The sequence below is a fragment of the Leucopleurus acutus genome, assembly GCF_964270905.1.
Source record: "Leucopleurus acutus genome assembly, chromosome: 6".
NCBI lineage: Eukaryota > Metazoa > Chordata > Mammalia > Artiodactyla > Delphinidae > Leucopleurus > Leucopleurus acutus.
The window spans coordinates 15337285-15356902 of NC_139149.1; the positions used below are offsets into that span (position 1 = coordinate 15337285).

Here is a 19618-nt window from a genome sequence, read left to right on the forward strand (position 1 = left end):
ATATATTGCGCTACTCCCTTCTGGCCTGAAGAGTTACTGCTGAGGAATCAGCTGATAATCTTATGGGAGTTCCTTTGTATGTTATTTGTGTCTTTTCCCTTGTTGCTTTTAATATTTTTTCTTTGTCTTTAAATTTTTTCAATTTGGTTACTATGTGTCTTAGTGTGTTCCTCCTTAGGTTTTTCCTGCCTGGGATTCTGTGCTTCCTGAGCTTAGGTGACTGTTTCCTTTGCCATGTTAGGGCAGTTTTCAGCTATTTTCTCTTCAAATATTTTTTCAGGTCTTTTGTCTCTCTCTTCTCCTTCTGGGACTCTTATAATGCAAATGCTGGTGTGTTTAATGTTGTCTCAGAGATCTCATAGACTGTCTGCATTTCTTTTCATTCTTTTTTTCTTTATTCTGTTCCATGGCAGTGATTTCCACCATTCTATCTTCCAGGTCACTTATTCGTTTTCTTCTGCCTCAGTTATTCTGCTATTGATTCCTTCTAGAGTATTTTTCATTTCAGATATTCTATTATTCATCTCTGTTTGTTCCTTAGTTCTTTTAGGTCTTTGTTAAACATTTCTTCCATCTTCTGGATCCTTTTCTCCATTCTTTTTCCAAGATCCTGGATCATCTTCATTCTTATTATTCTGCATTCTTTTTATGGAAGGTTGCCTATCTCCACTTCACTTAGCTGTTCTTCTGGGGTTTTATTCTATTCCTTCATCCAGGACATATTCCTCTGTAATTTCATTTTGTCTAACTTTCTGTGATTGCAGTTTTTGTTCTGTAGGCTACAGGACTGTAACTCTTCTTGCTTCTGTTGTCTGCCCTCTGGTGGATGAGGCTATCTAAAAGGCTTGTGCAGGCTTCCAGATGGAAGGGACTGGTGCTTGGTGGAGCTGGTTCTTGTCCCTCTGATGGACAGGACCATGCTCTGTAAGACCTTAAGCTGCTTGTCTGCTGATGGATACAGCTGTGTTCCCACCCTGATGGTTGTTTGGTCTGAGGTGACCCAACACTGGAGCCTACAGGCTCTTGGGTGGGGTTAATGGCATCCTCCAGGAGGGCTCATGTCAATGAGTACTCCCAGAACTGCTGCTGCCAGTGTCTTTGTCCCTGTAGTGAACCAAAGCTGCTCCCCACCTCTGCAGGAGGCCCTTCAATACCAGCAGGTAGGTCTGGCCCAGTCTCTTATGGGATCACTGCTTTTTTCCCCTGGGTCCTGATGTGCACGGGTCCTTGTGCACACCCTCCAAAGGTGGAGTTTCTGCTCCCCCAGTCCTGTGTAATTCCTGCAATCAAACCCAGCTGGCCTTCAAAGCCAGATTCTCTGGGGGCTCCTCCTACCATTGCCAGACCCCCAGGCTCATAAGCCTGATGTGGGGCCCAGAACTTTCACTCCAGTGGGAAAACTTCTGTGGTATAATTGTTTTCCAGTTTTTGGTTTGCCCCCGCAGTGGGTATGGGATTTGATATTATGATGATTGTGCCCTTTGTTGTGGCTTCTTCTTTGTCTTTGGATGTAGGGAATCCTTTTTGGTAGGTTCTAGCATTTTTTTGTCGATGGTTGTTCAACAGTTATTTGTAATTTTGGTGTTCTCGTAAGAAGAGGTGAGTGCACGTCCTTCTACTCCACCATCCTGAGCGATTGTGTTCCCTATGATGGCATTTTTAAAAAGAACTCTTCAGTTTACTGAGAAGAAAGCCTCTCTGTTACCTGGGTGGGTCTTATTACTAAGCTCTCTCTCTTCCAACCAGAACTGATAGAGGCACTACACATCGCTCAGTCAGTTCCATCTTTCCAAATCCTGGATTTACACGCATCCAAGCTCTGGGAATCTGCAAGGTGTCAGGGCCTGGTGATGAAGAGTATGAGCTCTGGAGTCGATACATTTGTGTTTTCAGTTCCAGTTCTGTGAGTTACAAACTGCACAATCTTGGGCATTTACTTAAGTTCTCTGGAACTCAGTTTCCTCATTTGTAAAATCAGAGTAATACTAGCTCTTACTCCACAAGGTTGTCTTGAATATTAGATGGGAAAATGCACCTAAAGCACTTATATGATGGCAATCATACTTACGATGCTAAGGTAGCAGGAGAGCTACCCAACCATGATTGCTTTTTGGTGACAGGAGTGCTTATCCACTCAACTGTTGATGTTTTAACTTATTCTGCACATAGCTGATGTAGACATTTGGGAGGGAAAAGATGCAGGAGAAAATCTGAGAAGTCCCATTTCCCCTCACTGCTGTCTCTGCCTTCCCTGCCTGCATTCTTCCCCTACTTCATGAGCAGTGGCAGAAGCACCTTCCATTTGTTTCTTTAGTTAAGCCTTGGCCACGTTGGGGCGAGCCATTTCCAGCATCCATCTTTGGCAGCCTGTGGCAGTGCTGGGTGGATGGACCACATGTTTATGAGCATAACATGGGGCCCAGGCCTCTGTCACAGTCCTGAGCCCTGATGCCCACCCAACATGCAGGGTGGGTTGAATGGTTAGGCTGAGGGTCCCTGCTCTCTGCAGCTGGGCTCTAGGCATAGAGGAATAATGCAGACCATTTTGAACATTTACTATGTGCCAGACATTGTTCCAAGCAGTTTATAGGTATTATCCTACTTAACTCTCACAACCCTGCCCATTTTAGAGGTAAGGAAAAGGATGGAGAAAAGTTAAGCAACCTGCCCAATATTATAAGCTGGCAGAGCCAAGAATTAAACCCAAACCTTCCAGCTCCAGAAGCCAAGCTGAGACAAGCTGAGTGGCTTGGTGTTTTTCAGCTACCAAGAGTTCATTCCAGAATCTCTTGCAAAAATTGTGCAGCTTCAATGCATACTTTTCACTCAGGTGTCGTTATTCAGATCCCCAGCCTTGTTTTCTTAGGGGAAAAAATACAACTGAGAAAGGATCATACTTAGAGTCATCTGAAAAACAATTTGTTAGCTGTGATTGTCACTTAGAAATGAAGGCCTTTCTCACTTTGTGCTCCTGGAGGCTTTATTTCTGTGTGTGGGGGGGTCGGGGAGGTGGGGAGTTGGATGAGCTGTGAAAATAAGTGGATTTTCTCTGATGTCTAATCCACTAATTATGCAGAGCAAAATTGGATCACACTTGTAACTCAGTTTTTACTGTTTGCATTAAGAAATGCTATTGGCAGAGTTGTGAACAGGAAAAGGGAGAAGGACGTTGCAAATCATTACTTAATGTGAACAGAGTAAATGGTAATTTTATGGGGGGGGATTGGGCAAGGTGTTGCATTTGGACTGTTCGGTGTAGTTAATGGAGCTGTAGCAGTGGTGGCTAAAGTGGCAGCAGAGAATATTAAGGAAAGTAACATGGAAAGAAATTTGAATATAAGTCATAATGACTACTCTGTGTTTGCATACAGGATGAGGAGTAAAATGCAATGCATGGATTCTGTGTCATTGAATTTAAAGGAACTGTCACCCCCAAATTGGCTCTAATGATAGAAATTCAGAAAGATGATAAACTTTTGGGTGAAAAATGCAGGGCTGACCAGCGTTTGGACCTTTCTTCAAGTTTGCTCAGAGCCCAAGGCTACCACCTCCTCCTTTGTGTGTAATAATAGTGCTCACATCTGTCACGGGATTACTTTATGCCCCAGACATCTTGAAGCTATTGGGGACGTACCTTCCTCCAGTCTTCATGGCTGACCAAGTGCCATCAAACACTAACATTCTAAGGAAAACATCAAGAAGGTGAATTTTGACTTAGAAAAGAGAAAGACCCAGAATGAAAGTAGCCCTGGGTGGAATGTATGTGGGGAAAGGAAAGTTTTCTAGAAAGTTTTTATGGTGTTGAGCTGGGATTGTCTCTGCCTAGTACTTTTGCTCACATCTCTCTCTCCCTCACTCTCTGTCTGCCTGTCTGTGTCTTTCTATCATTTCTTACTAGGAATGATAAAATTATCTTTCAGAAAGAGGCTTGCTTCAAAGCCTGTAGTTCAATTTAGAGCCCAGTTGACACCATTCTCCACTTGGGACAGTGTGTTTCTGTCATGTGCTCACTGGGCAGGTACCACCCCACTTCCCAATTATGAGAATGAAAAATGGCTCCAGACATTGCCAGATATCCCCTGCTGGGAATGTTGCCCTTGGTTGAGAACCATGGGGTAGCCCATCTTTTTTATTCACTGTGTTAAACTCACCGATGGAGTATGGAAATTGAGGAGAAAAGAGGAAGTCTAGTCCTTGTGGATCTTCCCCCCATGACTTGCCCATCCTTCCTTAGAATTGGAGTTTTCCTAGAAGTTTATTCAGAAACTGACTGTGTTTTCATTCCTTCTCCAGGAAGGAGTTGCCTATGGTAACCCTACATTTAACCTATTGAGGACCTGCCAGAATGTTTTCCAAAGCAGCTGTGCTCTTTAATGCAGGTTTTGCAAATACAATTTCCTGTGACCCCCTTCTCCCATTTCCTCCTCTTTTAGAACTTGTCTCAAATATCACCTCCTCAGGGACACCTTAGCTGACCTTCAAGACTAGTTCAGGCCTCTTTATTACATGCCCTCATCACAACAAAATTAATTTTTGTATAAAGTTTTATTAACTTTGAGACTCTTTGTGCCTCAGTTTATCCATTTATGTATTTATTTGTAAAATAGGGGTAATGCTGTCTAAATTACACATGAGAATACTAGAGTTAAAATGTCTAGCATCTCAAAGCCTAGCACATAGTAGAGCTAAAAATGGCAGTTATTATTTTAATATCCTCTGTATGGAATATAAGATCAGAACCATGACTGCACATTCACTAAGCATGAACCAGACATAACTTGTTTTCCCACAGTTTTTTGTTCATAGCTAGTTGATACTTGCTTTGTTGCTTAGAAATGTTTACTAGCAAACAAACAGGTGACAGAGTTGTAAGAGAATATAATAGAAAGAAGATGTAAATAGAAAAAATTCTATTTATTAATTTATTTGAATTGGGAAAATGGCTAATATTTGATTTTAGAAGAAAAGACCTTAGTTTAGCTAAAGGAATCCCAGGATTGGGTGGGGCATATTTTATGAACCATGATTCTTAACAACATATACAAAGATTTTTTTTTCATTTGCATACCATTAGTCCCTCAGACTCTTGAAGAGCCAATGCTCACATTTACTTCTGCTTTTTTCCCCTGAAGCTTGGCCAAGGCAGAAGCTAGTTCCCCAGTATGGCAGTGATACTCTCCGGTTGAGAACTGGGCTACTTATCTGTTTCTCAGAAGCTCCCCAAGGCTGGCTATGCTGAGGAGAATCCACAGAGAACCATTTGGAAGTGAGAGTTGGCAGTATCTCATCTCCTGCCCACATTTGCAACTATAGTGTAAGTGTCATGCTCCAGGCAGTGCTAGCATTGCTAGAGATTAAAGGGGAAAATGCTGGTCAGGGACCAGTAGTGGATGCAGGGACTGTTGACAGCCTTTCCAACCTGGAGAGTGAGGAGTTGAGATCTTGCAGTCACAGTTGAGGCAAGGCAGATTAGGGCTTTGGGGTGCCTCCCATTGCTAGATTCTAAGGCTTTTCTAAGCTGAGTGTTGGGCAAGTGCAGAACAAGGTGGGGGAAATACTCCCTTCTTTCAGGGGGCTACCAGAGGAGAAATACAATTTATCAAGAACCGTCCTTAGGAATCTCCCAGGTTGATGGAACTTTCCTTTTCTGGCCTCATTTTCTTCTTTGTCTTTCAAGTCTTCTACTGAGTGCCCTGTGGATGCTGGGGACCCCAGGTTCCCTGCTGGTCCCTGGCCTGTATTGGATGCTGTTGGTACATTCCAGTTGCCTGATGGACATTCATCCCCTGCTGTGAGGTGTGGCTGATAACCACTCCCTGCTGTCTCCTTCCCAGAGAGTGGGAGCCTTCTCAAAAGAGGTGGTCCCCCACTGTACCATCCTCTCCTCCCTTCTTGCCTCAAGGTGGGGCCAATCCTAAATTACACTGAAGCTCATCTCCAGCTGAGACCACATCCTTGCTCTTGTTCACCTGTCTTATTCTGCTTCCATCTCTCTTCTCCTGGAAGCATTCTTTCATAAACCACTTGAATAAGAATCCCTGTCTTAGGCTGTCCTTCTAGGGAAGCCAAGATAGTGCCCCTGTTCAAGCCTTCCTTCTGTTTTCTTTTCAATTACTACCTGTCTCTACTAGGTGAAGATGGGTCATATTAATAATTGATCATAAATAAACCCTCCTAGTATATTTGTAGGCTAAATGTGTTACTTTTCCTGATAACATAATAACTTACCACCAATAATTTATTTTTAGGACTTCTTTTTTTTTTTTTTACTTTTATTTGCATTTATTTTTTGCATCATTTATTCCCGGGCCATAAGTTTTTGTTTCTTCAATTTATTCTGAGATATCTTTTTCCTCTGGGCAACCTCCTCTTCTGGTTTAGGATCAATCTGTTCTTTTTCAGTAAGGATCATCTCAATGTGGCAGGGAGAGCTCATGTATGGGTTGATCCAACCATGAGCTCTATAAGTCCTGCACCATGGGCTTTGTTCACCTGGATATGCTCAATGACCAGAGAATCTACATCTAAGCCCTTAAGTTCAGCATTACTCTCTGCATTTTTGAGCATGTGCAGTAAAAAATTCAGCACTCTTTTTGGGCCACCGATCCTGTGTCCAGCCCCACTGTTTGGCCTGGACACACCTACCAACTCCACCATTGTAACAACGGAATGGCACACACTGCTTCTTTAAAGTGACGTACTTCAGATACTTGGTGGCTTTTCGGATATGCATACCCTTAATGGCCTGGGCTGTTTCACGAGTGTTCTTAAAGTGAACACGAAGATTTGAACCTCTTGACTTACATGATTTTGTGGGATTTTCTGGGTCAAGTGAATAGCGAACCGTTTTTAGAGGTCACCTCAGGCCGCTGACCAGAAAAGTAGGACTTCTTAAGTAGCAATCCCAGTGGGCAAATGTCAGTGGAATTGTAGGAGTATGGCTGACAGTGTCTGCAGGGAGGAGAAGGAAGGGTTGCTTCTGGTCAGTTGGACCTTTCGGCATCCATTCCAGAAAGACTTTCTGAATCACCCTCACCATCTGCAATGGACTGAATGTCTGTTTCCCCCCAGATTCAAATGTTAAAATCTTAATCTCCAGTGTGATGGTATTTGGTTTGGAAGATAACAAAGTCATGAGGGTGGAGTTCTCATGAATGAGATTAGTGACCTTATAAAAGGGACCCCAGAGAATTCTCTCTGCTCTCCACCAAGTGAGGATACAAGGAGAAGTCAGCAGTCCGCAACCCGGAAGAGGACCTTCAGCAGAACCCGACCATGCTAGCATCCTGATCTTGGAATTTCAGAATTGTGAGAAATAAATTTCTGTTTTTTATAAGCCACCTAGTCTATGTGGTACTTTGTTATAGCAGCCCAAACTGACCAAAACACCATCCCTGTCCACCAGTGAATTGAACTCTCCTTCCTTGATCTGATGAGTACCACTTTATTGAACTTATCATATTGCATGGTGATTATTTGTTTTCCTGGCTCCCTCCCCCACTAGACTAGGAGTGTCTGGAGAGCAGAGACCTTGTCCTATTCATTTCTATATCCTCAGTGCTACTCAGAGTGCCTGGAACCCTGTGTGAATTCAATAATGCATGTGACTGATAGAAGTCCACCTCCTTCTCCTCCGCTTTCATGTATACTGGGACCTGGGCACACATGACATTTTGGGTGGGATAAAATCTTTAGAATATTAATCAATTGTCTTTCTTCCCAATATTTCCCAGATTTTGAGACTGGAAAATGTTACTCCAGGCTGAGGGAAAGAGAAGAGAGAGAGGTGATGAGAAATGGGAAGCTGGTGGGTCTCCGAAATAGCCTGGGGGTGGGGTGATGGTCAGGCAGAACCCAAGATAGACTTATGAGGTCCAAGAGCAGAGAGGGCCCTTACTGTCTTTCCCTAGTGGGTCCTCTGTTAGGAAGGAAGACCCAGGGGGAGAGGAGGGCACATGGTGAGTCTAAGCAGAGGGACCTTACATAGGAAGTCAGCGTTTCCTGGGAACTAGGCCAATCCAGAGGCGATAGACTTTTTTCTATATACCCAAGGGACCCAGGAGTGGCTGGAACTGAGGGGCCAGTTGGCTGGGTAAGATATGACTCAGCATCTCCCTGATCCTACAGACTGAGGACTAACCAGATGGAATAAGGCACTGGAAGAGGGGCAACTCCCAGCCCACAGAAATTGTTCTGCTATTTTTGTGGATTAGGGAGTCAAACAAGAGAGTAAATTTGAGTTATGGAAAACATTTTAAAGGCTACTTTTAGCATACAGCTCAACTCCAGACTAAGACTTTTATTTACTTTATGCTAAGAAGTAAAAGTGAAAACCCTAAGCAAACGAATCAATACTATTGATCAACAGTGGACATAGGAGTCAGGGAGATGCAGGCTAAGGAGGGCCTGGGGTCTAGGGCATGGCTCACTGGATTTCAAGGACCCAGTGGAGTGATATACTGGTTGCCAATGAGGACAGGAACAAAATGATAGGTGATCTTGGGCTTTTTCAATTCCAAGTACACCACCCATGAACATCTTATAAACATAACAGGGGGGCCCAGACATTTAAAAAAGTCAACCAGAGGAACTTTGACAAAGAGGTATCCCCAGGCACTGTTGTGGTGGGGATATTGAAACTGCTGTGGCTGTGAATACTGAGAACAGTGCCAAGTGCTCACTTGCCTGGAGTCAGAAAGGCAGCCTGGAAAACTTCGCTTGACAAATCTAATCATTATTTTTTCCCCTGGATATTCTTGGGCTGACTCAAGACTGCTTGGATATCCATATATAGAGATAAATATCCATATTCAGACATAAATGCCTACAGATAAACACTCCTATGTAGACATAAATACACAGATATTATCACTTATTGAATACTTACAGTTTGGGGGGTTCTATATATGATTTCACATATATTATCGCATTTTTTTCTCCCTTCAGCAACAAAAGGTGGATGATATTAATCTGTTTCACACAAGAGGAAATTGAGTGGTGAAATAACTTGTCCAAGCTCTCAAAGCTAGAAAGGGGTAGGGCCTTCCTACATGACTGTACATAATCAACACTGGCTTTTCTCTATGTAGTTATGGTGGATGGATTTATAATGACCATCCCCTGCTTCTCAACCCTCGTTATTCAGCTCATCCTATTTATCAACATTATTGGCAAGAGCCATATGTGAATGATCCTAACACAATTGTATGAAACAGAGAGACAGTAGTTCTGGAGAAAGGTCGTGTGTGTGTGTGTGTGTGTGTGTGTGTGTGTGTGTGTGTGTATGGGCATACATACACACATATGCAGGCACACATGTTGTGTTTCACACGTGTGGAAATAGAAATTCAGAGAAGAAAGTGACTTGCTCAAGGGCCCACAAACCAAGTCTAGAGGAACCCTGGGGTGCTTCTGCTTGAGAGGTGGAGAGATGGAGTTGTGGGTTACCAGCTCAGCCTAGAATTGGTAGGCTGCCCAATGAGGGGGCAAGACACTAGCCACCTTGCTAACTCTTCCTAAACCAGCTCTCATCTTCAGAATCTGACCTCAGTGTGATTTTTCAGAACATCAGATATCCCTGCCTTAAGATCAAGGCATGGGTATATTTTCCTAAACCAAATTGAAATGGATTTTGGATTAGCTCCTATTGTTCAGAAAGATCCTCTCTGCACTGGTTGCTTTGAAGTGTCCTGGCCCCCCAGCACCCAGAGTCTCCTCTGGGAGTTGTGTTGGAGATTGTTCTGTTATCTTCTTTCCATTCCTGACCAGGCAGATTCACGAGCTGACCTGTCCCTTCGCCAGGTCTGCACCAGGCCCTAAGGTCCAGACACGACCCACTTGCTGCCTCAGACCATCAACCAAGCTCTTGCTTCCCTTGGAAGAATGAAACTTAGAAGCATTTACATATATTTTTGTTACATAAATTTTTTAAAGTAAAAAATATTAGAAATAGAAATATAACAAAACACTCATGTACCTTCTACACAGATTTATTTATTTTTTTAAGAAATAAAACATTACAAATATAATTAAAAATTTCCTTCTGTATCCTTTCTGGCTCCCATGTTCTCCCACAGGCAAGTACTACGGCAACAAATATAACTATTCTACATGTATTTCACATTTTTACGATATATTCATATTCACATAAAATATTATAAACTTAAAAGATATAAACTCATACTGTATATGAGTTAAGTTTTATATTTAATATAAACATAATTTATATATAACATATACTTATATAAAATTATATTTATATACTGCATAAACTTTAAGCTTAAATTAAATATTATAATAATTTAATTAAGAATGAAATTATTTCTACAAACATAAACTAACATTTATTATTATATGTAAATGCTGTATGTACATTAAAATTTATACTGTATATAGTTTATGTAAATTAAAATTTACAAAATTGGTATAAACTCTGCATATCATAGTATAACTTGTTTTTTCTTTCAATGCTATATTTTCATTTCTATCTATTTTGATGTATGTTGTGTCTCTTCATTCTTTTGAACTGTTGTGGAATATCCCATTATAGAAACATGCCTCATTTAAATTATGATTGTTCTGTGGTTTGCAAAGTACAGTTGTTTGAAATTTCTCAAAATTACAAACATTGCCCACATTGATAGGGACAGAGTAAAGGGACAAATTAGGTAATTAAATAGTTAATCCCACTAGGGGATTTTAAGTAAAGAAAAAAGTATGGGAGACCCCTGTAAGTTAAGGATCATTCAAGAAAGCAGGTTTGCTTAACCACAAAACCAAGCAGGCCTGCTTAGCAAAAAAAACCCATGCAGCAGAAGCATGAGACTTGTCCCAAAACAATAAAACAATGGTGGCATGAGACCCACATCCTGCCCAGTGAGCTCAGTAAGTTAATGACCCCTAAGACATGCTCTCAGCACACATGAAAAACAACAATTTATGGAAAGGTGACATTTCAAAGTGAAAGACCTTCATTGTACTGAAACCTAAAATAATTTTTCCATAGTGCCATGACAGTCCTGGCTTGACCATATAGGGCCAAGAAAACTCCCCTGCCCAAACTGGAGGAGGGCTGATGATGGAAGTGTGATGTCTACTCAAGAATGAAGAAGAAGGTGGTCTTCTCCCCCTCCCCACTTTTCCTTTGATTATAAAAACATAGCCCACTAAGTTCTTGGGGCGCAGCACCCTCTCGCCCACCCGCTTGTAAGCTTCACAAGTATCCTACTCTAATAAATCACTTCTGATATACCTCTTTGCCTCTTGTTGAATTCTTTCTTTGTTGAGACATAAAAGAACTGAGCTCCTCGGAGCCCTTCCAAAACACCACCTAACAGTTCAGCATTACCCACATTCTTGGGGATAGACATCCCCTTGCACACACATGTGAGTGATTTTAGGACAGATGCCTGGATGTGGGGTTGATGGGTGTTGTCAGATTATTCTCCAAAGAACTGTGCTTGTCCCACCATCTCACCTCCTACTGGAAGGATATGACGCTCCCATCCTCCACACCTTTGTCAGCACCAGACTTGTGAGCCTTGAGCTTCATTGCCGATTGGATGGGTGTGAACTGGTTTCTCATTGGTGCTGTCAAAGAGGAAGAAATTTTCCTCTACCCTTCTAGGTTCTTCTAGCTGGTCTAAGAATTAAATTGACATGAGACAGATTAACAGGAAAAATTAAACAAGGTTTCATGTAAACATGGGAAAGACCAAGGAAAACTGAGTTGAGTAACTTGCCAAAATGGGTGAAGCCCTCACCTTAAATACCATCTTCAGCTAAAGACTAAAGAGGATGCTGAGGGTAGGGCTTTGGGACTTCAAAGGGGAGGAAAGCAATTTACATGGAGATGGGAAAGCAAAAGTTTGGTAAACAAAGATTTGCTGGGCCAGGCAGAGACAATGGGACACAAGTGGACTCTGACCTCTAGGTCCTGTTACTCCCTCACACCTCACCCATATTCCTTGCAGATCTCGCTGGTGGTAGCTCTATTGGGGGAACAGGCTCTCTGTCTAAATTTTTTAGGTAATCAGAGGAACATCAATTTTCTTCCTGAGTCTTTTGGGCCTTGATGGTTTTCATTTTGAAATAATTTGCATACAAAAGAGACATTTTGGGGGTGGTAAGTTTTGCTCCCCTACAGTGCTTTATTCATATCTCCCTGACTGCACAAGCAGTTGACAGTCTTTTCATATGTCTGTGAAATGCCTTTTTATAGTTTGTCTGTTTTTCTCTTGGGTTATTAATTTGTAGTTTTTTATATTCAGGATTTTAATCCTTTGTTAGCTTTGAGCATTAACAGTGCTTTATCTGGTTTATGACTTATCTTTTAACTTTATTTATCATGTCTTTTGTTATGTAAAAGTGTTAACTTTATGTAGTCAAATTTACCAGCTGTTATCCTGATGATATGTTTTGTGTGTCCTGTTGAAGAAATCCATCACCTACCTCTCACTACTGACATTTTTCCATTGGTAAGATGACATCTGTGTGTATATATGAGAAGTGAGAAGGGGCTTTTCTTTTGCTTTCTAAGTTCTTAATTACAACAGCAATCCAACAATTAGGCAAGTTCAGGTTTGCTCTAATGATTTCAGATTATTTTCTACCATAGGGTATAGGGTAGTGCTTCAAGGTATGAGTTCTAGGGGGAGAATGCCTGTGTTTGGACCACTTACTTTGGGCAAGTTACTTAAACTCACTCTGGGGATAATACTATAGTATCTACCTTGTAGGATTGTTGTGGAGATTAAATTAGTTACACATGCATAGTACATAGAACAGTTTCTCGTACATCATGAGATCCAACTGTTATCTACTACTATCGTTGTTAGCATTATTTTCTCATTATACTTCCCAGTTTACCTCTGGGCTGGATTTCTAGAGGCTACCCTGAGACATTAAATCTCCATTCTTTACATGCTTTCCTGTGCCTAGACTGAAATCACCTTGGTGTACTTGGCCACATGCCACTTAGGGGATTTATTTACTGGGAGGTCAAGAACTAAAAATGCTTATGGTCTCATCATTCCAGCTTGTGCCCTGGTTTGGTGGTACCAGACATTTCATCTCATATAGTTTTCAGAAAAAGTAGAGAATTAAAGGTTTCAAGGGGTCAAGTACTATCTGAGTTCAGACAGAGTCATCATCCTTTTAAATCTCCCAAATGAGACATGCATTGACAAAGGTGACTTGCAAGGACTTCATAATGTGTATCTATTGTGGTTGTTTGCTCAGTGCCCCTTTTCTTTCTTCTGGTTTGGTCTCCCTTCATTCCTGTGCTTCTCAAGCAAGCTGCCAATCAAAGCATCACCTCTCTCCCACCCCCAGGGATTGAGATGTTACTCAAATTGAATTACCCCTCTGGCTATATCAATTTTTCTAAAAGGTGGACATGCAACCCAGCTGACCAATCAGAGACCTATGAGCATTAGATTTGCTTGGCTGGTTCCATAGTTTTCATCTCATATATCTGCTTGCATGGAAAGACCTATCAGAGAAGAGGACGCTGGTCTCAGAGAAGTGATGTAAAGAGATAGACACAGTCCTGGGCAGGGGAACCTGAGTCTTATTCCATGGAGCTGGATTTGGAACTGGGCTGGTGGGGGATTCAGGTGTTCAGATCCCATGATTTCCAAACCCAGGTTGTTAAGCACTTGTTTTGATTCTGTGAGCTTCTGCAGTATTTTATAACCTCATTTTACCTTTAAGCAAGATCCAGTTGGGTTTGTGCCACTTGCCACTGCAAGAGTTCTGTCTACTGAAGACATAAATAAAAGGTATAATGAAAACATTAATGGCTTTTCTATCAGTTCTGGGTCTAGATCATGCTTCTGCCACTTAATAGATATGTGGCTTTTACTTATGACTCAATTTTTCATCTGTAAACAGTGGAAGATAAACACTCTGTAGGGTTGTGTGAAGTTCATAAGACAGTGAGTATAAAGGGTCTGGCATAGTTTTTTTACACATAGTAAACACTAATATTTTAGCTATTGTTATTATTGTTTTTATTACCACTTACTACTACTACTACTACTATTGCACTAAGTAAAATTTGATTATGCAGGTCTTGCACGCCAGGCATCTCTATAAACTCACCAACTTTTCTCTGGATCTATGTGCATGAAAAAATAGCTAAAATATGTAAAAATAATATTGATTACTTTGCCCATGAAGGGCATATTATGCAATGGCAAGGAAGGTCAGCCAGGTTACTGGTAGGAAACTGAAAGGGCAGGCAGAAGGTTTAACTGAAGATAGCTTAATAAAAGGACTTTATGGGCAAGTGGGCAAGATTAAGGGGATTGACATGAAATGGTGATAGGCTCCAGGACCAGCATCAAAAGCTGGTGTAACTGTTGGGAAGGCTGGAGGAGCTGCTCTGGGCTTGGCATCCAGGAATAGCTCCTGAGACAAGGTGGCTGCACTGGCCCGATAGGGGAACATCCACCTCCACCCCAGTGAGGGAGGAGGGGGATCAGGGCGCTGCCACTAGCAGTGCTTCTGCCATCCACGTACTGCCACTGCACAACTGCCTCTCCACTCCATGGGGCTGCTGACTGCTCAAGGTAAACCCCACATCTCTATGACCCTGCAGCCAGAAAACGTCTGCCTCCCCTTTGCCTTCCAAATACCACACATGTGAATCCAGAACCCTGGCACAATGGGTCTGGGTTTTTTTTAACCTATCAAGGGAGGGCTTTGGGAGCAGTGGTTGGGAGAATTGAGTAACTCAGTAGAAACCTAGTATCTGGAGAGGGAAAGGGCTCAACAGATATGGTTAGCACATGCAAGCTCCATGGACTCAGTGGAAATCCATGTGCTCCAACCCGGCACTAGCCACTGGCTCTGTCTGGGAGTTTGCTTTCATTTAGACAGTGAGAGGAACGGCTGCATCAGGGAATAAAAGAGGAAGAGTATGAATACTCTTTTATTTTGTTTTATACTGCCATGCATTTACTTTATTTATTCCAGTGTTTCTCATCCTTAGCATTATTGGCATTTTGCATCATATATGTATTTGTTGTGGGAGGGACTGTCCTGTGTACTGTGTACTGTGTCCCGTGTACTGTGCTGTGTACTGTGTCCTATGTACTGTGTCCTGTGTACTGCATACTGTGTGCTGTGTACTGTGTCCCGTGTACTGTGTGCTGTGTACTGTGCACTGTGTGCTGTGTACTGTGCCCTGTGTCCTGTGTACTTTGTACTGTGTCCTGTGTACTGTGTCCTATGTACTGCGTCCTGTGTACTGTGTCCTGTGTCCTGTGTCCTGTGTACTGTGTACTGTGTCCCGTGTATTGTGTGCTGTGTACTGTGTCCTATGTACTATGTCCTGTGTACTGTGTCCTGTGTCCTGTGTACTGTGTTCTGTGTACTGTGTGCTGTGTACTGTGTCCTGTGTCCTGTGTACTGTGTCCTATGTACTGTGTGCTGTGTACTGTGTGCTGTGTGCTGTGTACTGTGTACTGTGTCCTGTGTACTGTGTACTGTGTCCCGTGTATTGTGTCCTGTGTACTGTGTCCTATGTACTGTGTCCTGTGTACTGTGTGCTGTGTGCTGTGTACTGTGTACTGTGTCCTGTGTCCTGTGTACTGTGTCCCGTGCATTGTGTGCTGTGTACTGTGTCCTATGTACTATGTCCTGTGTACTGTGTCCTGTGTCCTATGTACTGTGTCCTGTGTACTGTGTGCTGTGTACTGTGTGCAGTGTACTGTGTCCTATGTACTGTTCCCTGTGTACTGTGTCCTGTGTCCTGTGTACTGTGTGCTGTGTCCTGTGTCCTGTGTGCTGTGTGCTGTGGCATATTGTGTACTGTGGCATATTGTGCCTCTACCCACTAGATGACAGTTGCATCCCCCCATCCTAGATGTGAAGGCTAAAAAAGTCTCCAGACATTTCCAAATATCTCCTGGGAGGCAAAATTGAACATCACAGATATATTCAATCTTTATATATATGATATGTGAGCAACTGTCATCACTGAGAAGAGAGGGAAGGAGACAGCTAACATCAATGAAGCATCTGCTCCATTCCAGGCACAGTATTAGATGCCACCTAACCTTCGTTTCCTTTCAGGCACCGTGCTCTGGCACCAGAATGGCCTGGCAAGGCAGGCAGACCTGGATTCAAATCCTGGCCCCCCAGTATCAGCCTGGCCTTGGGTGAATTAATCTCCGTGAACTTCTGTTTTATTTTCCCCTTGTAAACTGGAGCTAAACTTTCAGTGCAGCTGCAAGGATTAACAGAGGTGAGTTATGGCAAGTTTTATCAGTGATTATTATGCAGAATTTGCACATGGTGGGGCAATGTGACCTTTCATTTTCCTCCAGCACAGCATTTCCAGTCTTGTGGTCAGTGACAGCCATGCTGCCACTGCCAGGCCTTTCCCTGTCTTACTTACACAGAGACAGTTGACCAGCAAAAAAGGACTATGTCTTTAAGGGCAAAGGAGAAAGTGAGTAATGCAAAAAGCCTGGTACTTCTAAGTAGCTGAGTTTTCTTTCTCCTTGACAGGGCTGCTGACAGGCCCCTTAGCAATACAGAGGCTGATTACTTGCCAGGAGAAAAAGAAAATGTGTCATTTGGTTGTTCTGGCTTTTCCCAGTGCAATAAATCACAGCCACGGGACTCTGGCTTCATTTGATTTAATAAAGATTTTAAGGAAAGAAAAAGTTTTCCTTGTTTTTATTGAGAAGTGCTGGTCGTTTGTGTCTGTTTCATCTGGGACTCTTAGTTGGCTGTGACCTACCCACCTTGCAAACCACTTTGGGCACTTCAGAGCTGAACTGTCTGCATCTGTGTTTGCCCACAGCACCCTCCTGCTTCTCTATGGTACCGATAGTCTCCTGCCCTCTTCATCCTGGGTCCCCAATTCCTCCACTCAGTTCATCAACTTCTGATACCCAAAATGAGACTCCTCACTTTGACAGTCATTTGGCCATTTGGCTTTCCTTCCCTCCTTCTAACTCTCACACTGTCTTTTGAAATAATCTTGCAGTGGTCTGCTGGTCTCCACCCAGCTGTGGGTGAGAGATCTGTCTGCCCGCCACCTTGTCCACCCTTCCTCATATGAGGTCTATACTGGCCAGGTCCCCCATTGGACCTCCAGAGGTAGGAGGTATCAGACAATTGGAGTGCAGCAACAAAACAGAATGGGGTAGGTGAAAAATCTGGGATAGATTTTGCTTATTTTATGAAAGCTGAAGAAGTCTCAGTCAAGAACATCTGTGCCAACAGGACTTCTCTTGCTCTGGCTAATATTCATATTTGTTGTGTTTCTGGAAGGCCTGGCTCCTTCTCTGTTGATTTTTTCAATCACCATTTCACAGTGAAAGTCACCTGAAATGAAACCTCTGACAAAAGGGAGGACATAATAGTGATGTTTCAGGAGTTAGGGTTTTCAGCTGGAAGGATTGGCTTGATGGCCCGGAGCTATGCAACCAAATGGGCATCACAGGAAGGGTGTGACGAGGGGGTGAACACACTGATGCATTTCCCTTGAGCATGACTTACCTTCTAGAGAGCAACAGAATGCCAGAACCAGAAGATGCCTCTGAGATCACAAGATGGCTCCTCTTCTAACAAGGACAGTAAGGACAAGAGAAATTAAATGGCTAGCCTAAGGGCATCCAGTTACTGGTAAAGGGAAGGGGGCTGAAATCCAAGTGTCAGCTCTCAGTCCTTTTCACTTTGCATCTAGCTGAATTGGAGGTGTCATTGCCTGTAAGGCAATGTTTTCTTTGTTCTGAAGCAGTCGTTTGGGTCTCCTTTGTATCTGTTTGTACTGCATTAGAAGCTAGTGTCTCCTCCCCACCTCACCAGCATGGGTTTCTATACAATGGTGTTGACTTTTGATTCCAGACCTCTGTGTGGTTGAAAGTTGATGAGCAGGTAAATTCTTCCTTTATCCTGGGAAACAGTGCTTTCTGACTTGTGGGTGAGCTAACCTCAAGCGTGAGCTTAGATACTAATGTTCCTACGAAAACTTCATACTGCTCCCTGATACCAGCACCGCACCTCTCTCTTGTACACCCCCACCTTCTCACTCCTAGTCTTTCATGGACAGCTCAACATTTGAAATCATCTCATAAATTAATTCATTCGAGAGATGTTGATGACTGGTAATTGTTTTACTTTTCACTTTTGCTCAAAATTTTTGCATTTCAACGGGGAAATTTCTAGTACTGCGAAGCTTTGATAGAAGAGTTCTCAACCATGGCTGCACAGTAGAATTAGCTGTCGAGCTTTATCAAACTCCTGGAGCCTGGGGTCCTTATTCTCAGATATTCTAATTAAACTGGTCCTGAAGGAGCCTGGGGCAATAGTAATTTTTTAAAAGCTCTTCAGGTGATGCCAAAGTATAACTATTATTGAAAACCCTTGCTTATGAAGGATGACATTCCCAAAGCATTGTGGATTCCTATGGCTACCAGGAAGATTTGCTACAGTGAATGCCTCAGTCCCTTCCTAAAGCAGAGCACACAGCTCTTGCTGCCGCATCTCTGTGTGGGGTCCAAGGAAGTCTCAGGGAAAGTGGAGTGAATGGCAGTTGACCAAGGAGGCAGGGGAACTACCTGGGACAGAACATTTTTCAGTCAGTCTTGTCCATCACTTTTCTGGTTGTTTTGTAGTTCTTTTTTTTCTTCTCTTGCAGTTTTCCTCTGTGAGTTGATGATTTTCCATAGTGGTATACTTTGATTGCCTTCTCTTTATCTTTTGTGTATTTATTATTGTCTATTTTGTTTTGTGTATGTATTGTTTTTATTTATTTATTTGGCTGCACTGGGTCTAGTTGCGGCATGTGGGCTCTTAGCTGTGGCATACGTGATCTAGTTCCCTGACCAGGGATAAAAACTGGGCCCCCTGCATTGGGAGCGTGGAGTCTTAACCACTGAACCACCGGGAAGTCCCTTGTGTATGTACTGTTGTCTATTTTGTTTAGCTTTTTGTTTTTTACCATGAGTCTTACTTGAAACATCTTATAGATATAACAGTCTATTTTAAGCTGATAACTTTAATCACATACACTACACTTTTATTCTCCCCCATCAATATTTATGTTTTTGTAGTCATTCTTTGCATCTTTTTATATTGTGTATATTTTAGCAAAGTTTTGTAGTTATAGCTATCTTTAATACTTTTGTCCTTCAACTTTTATACTAGTGTTAAATGATTAACATACCTCTATATTACAGTATTAGAGTATTCTGAATTTGACTATGTACTTGCCTTTACCAGTGTGTTTTTAATTTATAAGATCTTATATTAATAGTTAGCAGTCTTTCAGCTTGAAAAAGTCCTTTCAGGGCTTCCCTGGTGGCGCAGTGGTTGAGAGTCTGCCTGCCGATGCAGGGGATGTGGGTTCGTGCCCTGGTCCGGGAGGATCCCACATGCTGCGGAGCAGCTGAGCCCATGAACCATGGCCGCTGGGCCTGCGTGTCTGGAGCCTGTGCTCCGCAATGGGAGAGGTCGCAACAGTGAGAGGCCTGCATATTGCAAAAAAAAAAAAAAGTCCTTTCGGCATTTTTTGCAAGGTAGGTCAAGGAAAAGCAGCGGTAGTAGTCAGAGCCAGTGGTGTGTGTACACTTGGCTACAGGGACCAGCTGCAGATGCA

At 42.6% G+C, this 19618-nt stretch overlaps 1 pseudogene across 1 annotated transcript; it reads right to left on the minus strand.

The window, feature by feature from the left end:
* Positions 1-6110: 6110 nt before the first annotated feature.
* On the minus strand, positions 6111-6838 carry LOC309962926 (large ribosomal subunit protein uL22-like; annotated as a pseudogene). The gene has a single exon. The product of its transcript is annotated as a large ribosomal subunit protein uL22-like (transcript).
* Between the last annotated feature and the right edge of the window lie 12780 nt (positions 6839-19618).